The sequence below is a fragment of the Anser anser genome, assembly GCF_964211835.1.
Source record: "Anser anser genome assembly, chromosome: 29".
NCBI lineage: Eukaryota > Metazoa > Chordata > Aves > Anseriformes > Anatidae > Anser > Anser anser.
The window spans coordinates 448,121-457,907 of NC_139750.1; the positions used below are offsets into that span (position 1 = coordinate 448,121).

At 53.3% G+C, this 9,787-nt stretch overlaps 1 pseudogene across 1 annotated transcript; it reads left to right on the forward strand.

Moving 5' to 3' along the window:
- Positions 1–7,445: 7,445 nt before the first annotated feature.
- LOC310887870 (olfactory receptor 14A16-like) lies at positions 7,446–8,556 on the forward strand (annotated as a pseudogene). Its single transcript has one exon. The product of its transcript is annotated as an olfactory receptor 14A16-like (transcript).
- Positions 8,557–9,787: the final 1,231 nt, after the last annotated feature.

Below are 9,787 nucleotides of genomic sequence, written 5' to 3' on the forward strand. Positions count from 1 at the left end.
CCCACTACCCCAGGCAGCTGCTGCCATGTTGACACAAGTTCTGCTGGTCATTATTGTCCCGTAGTGCAGGGGTTTGCAGATGGCAATGTAGCGGTCATAGGCCATGATGGTGAGAAAATAAAACTCTGCTGGAATAAAGACAGCAAACATAAAGACCTGGGCAGCACATCCCGATGAGGAGATGGTCTTGGTGTCCCAGAGGGAATTGGCCATGGCTTTGGGGAGTGTGATGGAGATGCAGCCGATGTCGATGAGGGCGAGGTTGAGGAGGAAGAAGTACATGGGGGTGTGGAGGCGGTGGTCGCAGGCTATGGCTGTGAGGATGAGGCCGTTGCCCAGGAGGGCAGCCAGGTAGATGCCCAGGAAGAGCCCGAAGTGCAGGAGCTGCAGCTCGCGCGTGTCTGTGAATGGCAGGAGGAGGAACTCGGTGGGGAAGCTGCTGTTGAACATTTGCTGCCTCAGGGCATGATTGCCTGTCCATGGGGGGATAGACAGTGACAAATTAGAGAGACTTTTCTGAGCAAAACCTAAACCATATTTCACTGAAATCTCCTCACCATGACTGCATCCTCGCTGCACCTTCATCTGATGAAGACTTGCTCCTGCCTGGAGCTCTGGGTTTCTCTCTAAGGGTGCCACAGAGACCATGCAGACTCTCTGTAGGCTCAGCAGGACTCAATACAGCCGGACAGTATATGGTAAAGAGCACTAGGGATGGATCTCAGGCGTCCACTGGCCAGAGGCATCTCCCTATTTAAAGGTGCTGAGAAAAAGTTCCAACAATCCCACAAGAAACAATGAAGGTGGTGTTGGTGCTGTCTGTACGCTAAAGAGTGTGGAGCGAAATTGTGAGGTTCCTCAAAGACCTACAGGTCTCTTTCAGTGTAATGCCCTGTGAGTTTCAGTCCCTTCTACAAACCTGACAACACCATTATCATCCTGACTGCCCTCGAAAAGCAGGAAGATTTAAGCAGAGACCTCAGAGAGTGTCTTCCCTTCAGGTACAGGAGGTGTTGTTCTTGCCTTTCAAGAATCTCCCACAAAGATGCCCTGGGGGTGCTGTGGAGCTCTGAGCATCCTGCCCCAGGCAGTAGCATCTGGGCACCAGCAGGACCCTGTCCTGCCCTGCCCTGACGGGGGGCTCCTTCCACCTGCAGCTTCTCCCCATATCTCCCTGGGCATCTCCCTGGGCAGGCTGAGTGCTGAGCCTGGCAGATGGCAGAGGCCCTGCCCCGGCACACAGCCCCTGGGGCACAGCAGGGACCCTGCTCTGCACCACAGCCCTGGCCACCCCTACCTGCACCCCAGCTGCACAGCCTACAGCCAGCCTCGCGAGAAGGAACAATCATGTTCTCTCCCTCTGACAGTTTTGGCATGTTATCCCTGCTCCAGAGGTTTTCAGTCCCCTCTTATACCAAGAAACTCTGAGGGTTCTTCTGAAAAATCCCCATAGGCTGCAGGATTTGCCAGCAAATCTGGAGATGGCACCAGGAACAACAGGTGCCTTGCCCTGCAGCCAGAGACTTACCCTGTTCAGGGCTGGGAAGATTTCTCCTGCAGTGAGCTCTCAGCAGCCCCCCTCCACACTGCCTTTAACATCTCCCTCCCTTCTCTCAGCCGCCCTTGTCCCCTGCAGGCAGTGTCCCCAGCCCTGCTGCGCTGTGCAGAGGAGCTGCTCGTGGGCAGAGCTGTCTCTCTGCAGCACTGCCCGCTTGCCAGGAGCTCCCCTTGGGCCCAGGAGCCTGGCCCAGCTCTGCAGCACAGGGAGCTCTTGACAAGTCCCTGGGCCTCCAGGGGAATCAACTTTGAAACAGGCTGAAGCAATCACTGATGTTCCTTCCCTCCACTGGGGAAGAAAACTCATTTCCAGCACTGTCGTTCCTCATATCAGAAAAAGTATGAGGTCCAAGAATCACCTTTCCATGTCCTGGTTTTAGGCAGAACACCCAGGCAAGGACAGGGAGGGATCTGCCTTCCGTCTGATGAGGGGAGTTTTTCATCTGAGTCAACCAAGGCATCTCATTCTTTGATTGCAGTCCAGATGCTAGAAGGGGTCTTAGCTGCCTCTCCCATGCCTCACACAAGCCCACAGGAGCTGGGATTCCTCCTGCCTTTGTTCAGGTGGGCACAAACAAGACATCTGCATGTCTGCTGCGTGTCTCAGCTCCCAGCACATTTAATGGAGGTGGAAGGCAGGTGGAGGGAGAAGTTTAGATGCAGACCCCTGGTGACATTGGAGGTGCCAGAGTGACATTTGAGTGACATTTGTGGTGTCAGATTTCTCTCGGTCAGAAACAGAGATGATATGAGGAAACTGCTAGCAGCTGTAGCCCAATGGCAAAGAAGTAAAGGCAGGACCTATCCAACCTCTCAAAACTTTATTGCTCCCAGTTCCGTTTAGATACGAAATGTAGATGTGAAATATGCCAAGATAAATATGTTTGGGGGATATAATACCTCCATTTATGTTATTGGGAGGACATGCATTTTTGGAAATATCTATATAAATTTATATTTGCATAGAGGGAACTTTCTTATCTTGCTGGGACATGTCCCAGACCAGTGAAAAAACTAATAAATCTTCTAGAGAAGCTACAAAATTCTGAAAATGAAGACTTCTTACACACCGAGAAGAACAACAACACAACATCTTTTTATTTATTTTGCAGAATCACAGAATTGTTGTGGTTGGAAGGGCCCTCCAGAGATCATCTAGTCCAACCCCCCTACTCATGCAGGCTCACCTAGAGCATGTTACACAGGATCACATCCAGGTGGATTTTGAATATCTCCAAAGAAGGAGACTCCACAGCCTCTCTGGGCAGTCTGTTCCAGTGCTCTGTCACCCAGACTGTAAAGAAGTTCTTCCTCATATGACAATGAAGTCTTCTGTCATTCGATTTATACCCATTACCCCTGTGTCCTATCACTCACCACCACTGAGAAGAGTTTGGCTCCATCCACTTTACACTGTCCCCTCAAGTATTTATAAAGGCTGATAATTTCCCCTCTCAGTCTCCTCTTCTCTAGGCTAAACAGACCCAGCTTGCTTAGTCTTTCCTCACAGGACAGATGCTCCAATACCTTAATCATCTTTGTGGCTCTACACTGGACCCTCTCTAGAAGTTCTATGTCCCTCTTGTACTGGGGAGCCCAGAACTGGACACAGTACTCCACGTGTGGCCTCACCAGGGCTGAGCAGAAGGGGAGGATCACCTCTTTCGAACTGCTGTCCACAGTCCTGATGCAGGCTAGGATCTCATTGGCCTTCTTGGCCACAAGGGCACATTGCTGGCTCATGGCTAACTTTTCCACCACGACTCCCAGGTCCCCCTCTGCAGAGCTGCACTCCAGCAGGTAAGCCCCCAACCTGTACTGGTGCCCGGGGTTGTTCCTCCCCAGGTGCACGACCCTGCACTTGCCCTTCTTGAACCTCATGAGGTTCCTCTCTGCCCAACTCTCCAGCCTGTCCAGGTCTTTCTGAGTGGCCGCACAGGCCTCTGATGTGTCAGGCACCTTGACAAGTTATGTATTACCCACAAACTTGCTTAGGGTGCACTCTGTCCCTTCATCTAGATCACTGATGAATAAGTCGAATGGCACTGGACCCAGTACTGACCCCTGGGAGACACCACGAACCACAGACCTCCAACTAGACTCAACACCGTTGAGCACAACACAGAGCTCTGCCATCCAGCCAGTTCTTGATCCACCCCACTGTGCACTCATGGATCCCACAATTCTGGAGCTTGCCTAGGAGGATGTTATGGGAGGCAGTGTCAAAAGCCCTGCTGAAGTAAAGGTAGACAACATCCACCACCCCTCATCCATCCATCCATCCATCCATCCATCCATCCATCCATCCATTTAGTCATCTCATCGTAGAAGGCTACCAGGTGGGTTAAATACAACTTCCCCTTGATGAATCCATGGTGACTGCTTCTGATCACCTCCTTTTCCTCCATGTGCTTAGAGATGGCCTCAAGGATGAGCTGCTCCATCACCTTTCCAGGGGTGGAGGTGAGGATGACTGGCCTGTAGTTGCCTGGGTCTTCCTTCTTGCCCTCCTTGAAGACTGGAGTAATGTTGGCTTTCTTCCAGTTCTCAGGCACCTCTCCTGTTCTCCAAGATATTTTGAAGATGATAGAGAGTGGCTTAGCAATAATGCCTGCCAGTTCCCTCAACACTCTCAGGTGCATCCCATTGGGACCCATAGATTTCTGGGTGTCTACCTTGCCTAAATAACCTCTAACTCAATCCCCTCTAACCCAGTCCCCCATAAGAAGCAGGGCCTGAGAACATGAGGTAACTTGTAGCTGCCTGCAGAAGGCCTCATCCACTTCCTCTTCCTGATCCGGTGGCCTGTAGTAAACACCCACCACACTGTCACCCCTGTTGGCCTGCCCTTTGATCCTCACCCATAGGCTCTCGACTTGCACTTCATCCCCCCCTAAGCAGAGCTGCATAGATTCCAGTTGCTCACTGACATAAAGAGCAACTCCACCACCTCGCCTTCCTGGCCTGTCCTCACTAAAATCACAAAGCCGTCCATGGCCACATTCTGGTCATGGGAGATGTCCCACCATGTCTCAGTCATTGCAACGAGGTCATAACCCTGCAACCGCACACACACCTCCAGTTCCCCTTGGTTATTCCCCATGCTGCGTGCATTTACATAGAGATGTTTGAGTTGGGCTCCCAATGTGTCTGCCTTTCTGGATGGGGCAACTTTAACTCGTCCATGTGGGCCTACGGTAGCTCTCCTGTTAAGCTCTGTTCCCTCTCTAGGCTCTGGGCATCCTTTGCTGGCTCTGGTGTTCAGCTGGCGTGAGTGGGATGGCATGTCATCCCGTACCTTATGCCCTGCATCCCTGATGATCTCCCCCTCCCCCATCGATACAAACTGGAGTCAAAGGCAGCCTACTGCTATGCCACAATTGATATCCCTAAAGCATTTTTCTCCATTCCTTTGCCAGCAGCATGCAGGCCACAGTTTGCTTTAATCTGGAGGGAAGTCCAGTCCACCTGGAATCAACTGCCTCAGGGGTGGAAACACAGCCCTACCATTTGCCATGGACTGATTCAGACCACCCTGGAACTGGGGGAAACTCCTGAACACCAGCAGTACATTGATGGCATCATTATGTGGGGTTAGAAAGCAGAGGCTGTTCTTGAGAAAGGGAAGAACATGTACCAAATCCTTCTGAAATACGATTTTGCACTGAAAAAGAAATAAGAGACCGGCACACTGGATCATGATGCAGGCTGGCCATGGTCAAGGGGGCCACTGTAAAGGCACGGGCTGGGCAACGTTCAGCACGGTGGTGAGCAATTGCGTTGTGCATCCTTGCTTTGTACATATTATTATTATTATCATCATTATTCTCTCTTCTTTTTCTGTCCTATCAAACTGTCCTTATCTCAACACGTGAGCTTTTGTGGGGTGAGGGTGAGCTGTGTGGTGCTGAGCTGCCTGCCAGGTTAAAGCACAACGTGCTTGACAACCAGACTCTAACAGCACAAATCACACTTCTAAAATGCGTCTCTCCCGTGTTCAGCGAGGAGCAGTCGGTGATGACTTCAGTCTGCTTCAAACACCACACCCCAGGAGAGACCCTGCTGCATTCAGGAGCTGTCAGCCCTGAGGCCTTGGGGACACCTCGAGGGAGCCCAACGAGTGATGTTATGGTGAGGTGCTGTGCTGCTGAGCTGGGCTGGGCTCCTGGGCCCAAGGGGAGCTCCTGGCAAGCGGGCAGCGCTGCAGAGAGACAGCTCTGCCCAGGAGCAGCTCCTCCGCACAGCGCAGCAGGGCTGGGGGCTCTGACTGCAGGTACCACAGGGAGAGGAGAGAAGGAGAGAGGGCTTGGAGGCAGTGAGGAGCGCAACAACAAAGGGCAGCTTGTGGCAGGACAGATCTACAGGCTGTTGGCACCGTGAGTCTCTGGCATGAGGGCAATGCACATGCAGTTCCCAACGAGGTCTTCTACAGCTGGCATATCTGATGCCTGATATCATCTTCTGGATAGTTCTCTCTGTTACTCCAGCACAGAGTGGAAGATGCTTCAGAGAATGGAATTTATGATCTGATTTGTTCAAAAGGAACACCAAGGCAGGGGCTACTTGAAGGGTATGGCTGCATTCTGTAGCTTTCAGATTCCTGCAGTGGAGGGGAGGCAGGGATGGGGTCTGTGAGTATGGACAGAGAGGAGAAATGAGGACACAGAACCAGCTCCCAGCAGGGACATGGGCAGGTGGTGAGAGGGAGCTACTCCCAGAAATGCTGTGCAAGGGAGGGCTCAGGCACCTCCCTGCCATCCCCTGCAGGGCAGGCACCTTCCCTGGGACACCCCTTGATCTCCTCTCCCACCAGCAGAGCCTCTGCCCTCAAGCCCCTGGTGTCCCCAGCAGGAGCTGCCTCCTCTGCAGGCAGAGCTGCAGCAGAGGAGGGTCTGCTGAGTGTCTGTCCCACCTTGGCCTTGCCTCCTGTGGCAGCAGCACACTGGCATTCCTCCTGGCTTCTCCACCTGGCCGTGCTGCTGCTGTTCTTGTTTCCAGGCTGGCAGGGGATGGGGCTTTCAGATGCAGATGGAGTGAGCCCTCGGTGTGCTTGAATGGTAGGGGGGTACAGGGACAGGGTGAGGGGTCTGGAGATGTGCCCTTTGAACCTGGATTCCTTTACTCCCACCATTGTCATGGTTTTGTAGGCACTGGAACAGGCACCACAGGGAAGTGGTCACAGCACTGAGGCTGCCAGAATTCAACAAACATTTGGACAACCCCCTCAGGCATATGGACCAGTTTTTGGGTGTTCATGTACCGATTCAGGGGTGGGATTTGGTTATCCTTGTGGGTCCTTTCCATGTCAGGATATTCTATGAATCTGTGCCTCTATGAACCTCTGAGTGCAATTGTCCTGCACCACAAAGTGTTGCCAGCACAGGTCAAATGAGACCAGCTTTGCCTGTTCTCTCTGAGGGATGCTGCATTGAAGGCTCCATCCCCTTGTGTCTGAGGATCCACAAGGATTCACTTGAAATGCCCAGGATTTATGCCTTAGAAAAAGTCCTCAGGATGGGGTGGGCAGCTAGATAGAAAACAAAAAAATAAATCCTCACAGCCCTGCCGTGCAGTTGGGTGAATTATGAGTAACAATATGGAAAAGTTCTTTATTATCAGGTGATTGAATCTGAGATTACCCTATGTTCCTCTTTACCTCTGGCTGTGGGGCAAGACTGATTCCTGCATTGCCCACAGCAGAATCCCTGCTCCCAGGGACACCCTCAGGCAGCATCAAGCAGAGCACATGAAAGCAACCTGCTAAAAATCTGCCTGAAAGGGGAAAATTTTTTTCAGGGGAGTTATATGAGAAATGGAAAAGTTTTTCTCAGGTATGTCTTCTTGTTTATTAAAGCTTTTTTTTTTTTTTTTTTTTTTTTTTTTTTTTTTCCCAGGTATGTTGACTTTATTAATGTTTTTTCCTCCTTGGGAAGGACCCCATGCCCAACATCAGCTCAGTGAGCGAGTTCCTCCTCCTGCCATTCGCAGACACGCGCGAGCTGCAGCTCCTGCACTTCGGGCTCTTCCTGGGCATCTACCTGGCTGCCCTCCTGGGCAACGGCCTCATCCTCACAGCCGTAGCCTGTGACCACCGCCTCCACACCCCCATGTACTTCTTCCTCCTCAATCTCACCCTCCTCGACCTGGGCACTAAATAACCACTGTCCCCAAAGCCATGGCCAATTCCCTCTGGGACAACAGGGCCATCTCCTATTCGGGATGTGCTGCCCAGGTCTTCTTTTTATTCTTCTTGCTTGGAGCAGAGTATTCCCTCCTCACTGTCATGGCCTACGACCGCTACGTTGCCATCTGCAAACCCCTGCACTACGGGAGCCTCCTGGGCAGCAGTTTGTGCCCAGATGGCAGCAGCTGCCTGGGGCAGTGGCTTTCTCAATGCTGTCCTGCACACGGCCAATACATTTTCCCTGCCCCTCTGCCAAGGCAATGCAGTGGACCAGTTCTTCTGTGAAATCCCCCAGATCCTCAAGCTCACTTGTTCACATGCCTACCTCAGGGAAGTTGGACTACTTGTCTTTAGTCTTTCTTTAACATTTGGTTGTTTTGTTTTCATTGTGGTGTCTTATGTGCAAATCTTCAAGGCCATGCTGAGGATGCCCTCTGAGCAGGGCCGGCACAAAGCCTTTTCCATGTGCCTCCCTCACCTGGTTGTGGTCTCCCTCTTTGTGAGCACTGGCTTCTTTGCCTACCTGAAGCCACCCTCTATCTCCTCCCCATCCATGGACCTCCTGGTGTCATTTCTGTACTCGGTGGTGCCTCCAGCAGTGAACCCCCTCATCTATAGCATGAGGAACCAGGAACTGAAGAATGCAGTAAGGAAACTATTTGCATACATGCTTCTTCAGCATTGGTAATATGCCCAACATGTTAACAGTAGTAACAGGGTTTCTCACAAAATGTTAGGAAAATATTTTGAAATTGTCTTTATTATTACTTTTTCAAACATGTGATAGTATTATTTTTATTTAAAGAAGTTTCTTCTTATCCTCCTACCTGTTGATTTTTGTTTTGACCCAGTCGTCTGTGCTACTTTAAGAACCAATCTTCCTGTGCAGAGAAAGTCAATAAAGAAGCCATGAGAGATTCACTGGTCTCAGGGCCTGTCTCTTCCCATCTCCTCTGCAGCAGGGGGAGCAACTCCAGCATGGAGGAGGGGCTCAGGGCCAAGAGCCCAGCTGCCACATTAGAAGAAGGTGGCCTTTGGGGCTGCCTCTCACTACTCGGTGGGGCAGTCTGCAGCTTCACTGACCTCCATTTCCTGTGGTATGGCTAGCCCCAGTCTGGGGGCTTCTGGGGAGGCCCAGAGCCTCCCTTGTCCCAGCAGCTGGGGTGCCTTGAGAGGGGATGGGACTGTGGTGGCCGTGCCCAGAGCCCTGCAGCAGCCTGCGGTGGGCACTGCCCTGGGGCCAGCCCAGCCTGGGCTGCTGGGCTGGGCTGGGCTGTGTTGGGGAGAGGTCCGGGAGGTGGGGAGAGGTGGGCAGGGGTTGGGCTGGGCTGGGCAGTGCCTGGCAGAGGGCACCAGCAGCGTCAGGGAGCGGTGGGAGCATGCAGGGGAGGGCTCCCAGCAGGGCTTGGTGCTGCAGAGCCAGGGCTGGGGAAGGGAGCCCAGAGCTGCAGGGGCAGGGGAGAGGAGGCCGCTCTGGGCCCTTGCTGGCCTGGGCAGAGCAGGAAGGGGGCCCAGGGCATTCGTCCCCTCACCGCAGCCTGCCAGGACCTGCAAGGCGGTCATGGAGTGTCCAGGGCCAGGCTCTGCCCCGTGGCCACGAGCCCTGCCTGCCCTCCTCCTGCCATGCTCTGTGGCTGCAGCAGAGGGGACCCCCAGCCAGCCCCTGCATGGGGCTCTGCCACCCACCTCACCCCAGCCCTCTCTAGCACCCTCCTTGCTGCTCTCTGATGCACGCCAGGACCTCCCAGTGCATGCAGGCCAGCACATCTGCTGAGGCCCAGTGGGGCTGCTGCAGGGGCAGGGAGCTCAGCAGCGCCTTTGCAGCCCCCTGCCCTGGGCCTGCCTCTCCCCTTGCCCTCAGCCCCAGCCTTGTCTCTGCTGGCAGGAGTGCTCTTGGCATGTGCTTCCTGGCCTCCCCTCGCCTCCGGACTGCTGCTGCCCACTCAGGCTGCTGGCACAAATGTGTGCTCACAAGCAGCACCACCCCTTGGGCTGCTTCTCCTGGCCTCCCCCACCCCACTGCCTTGACTCCTTGTCTCTGCTGGG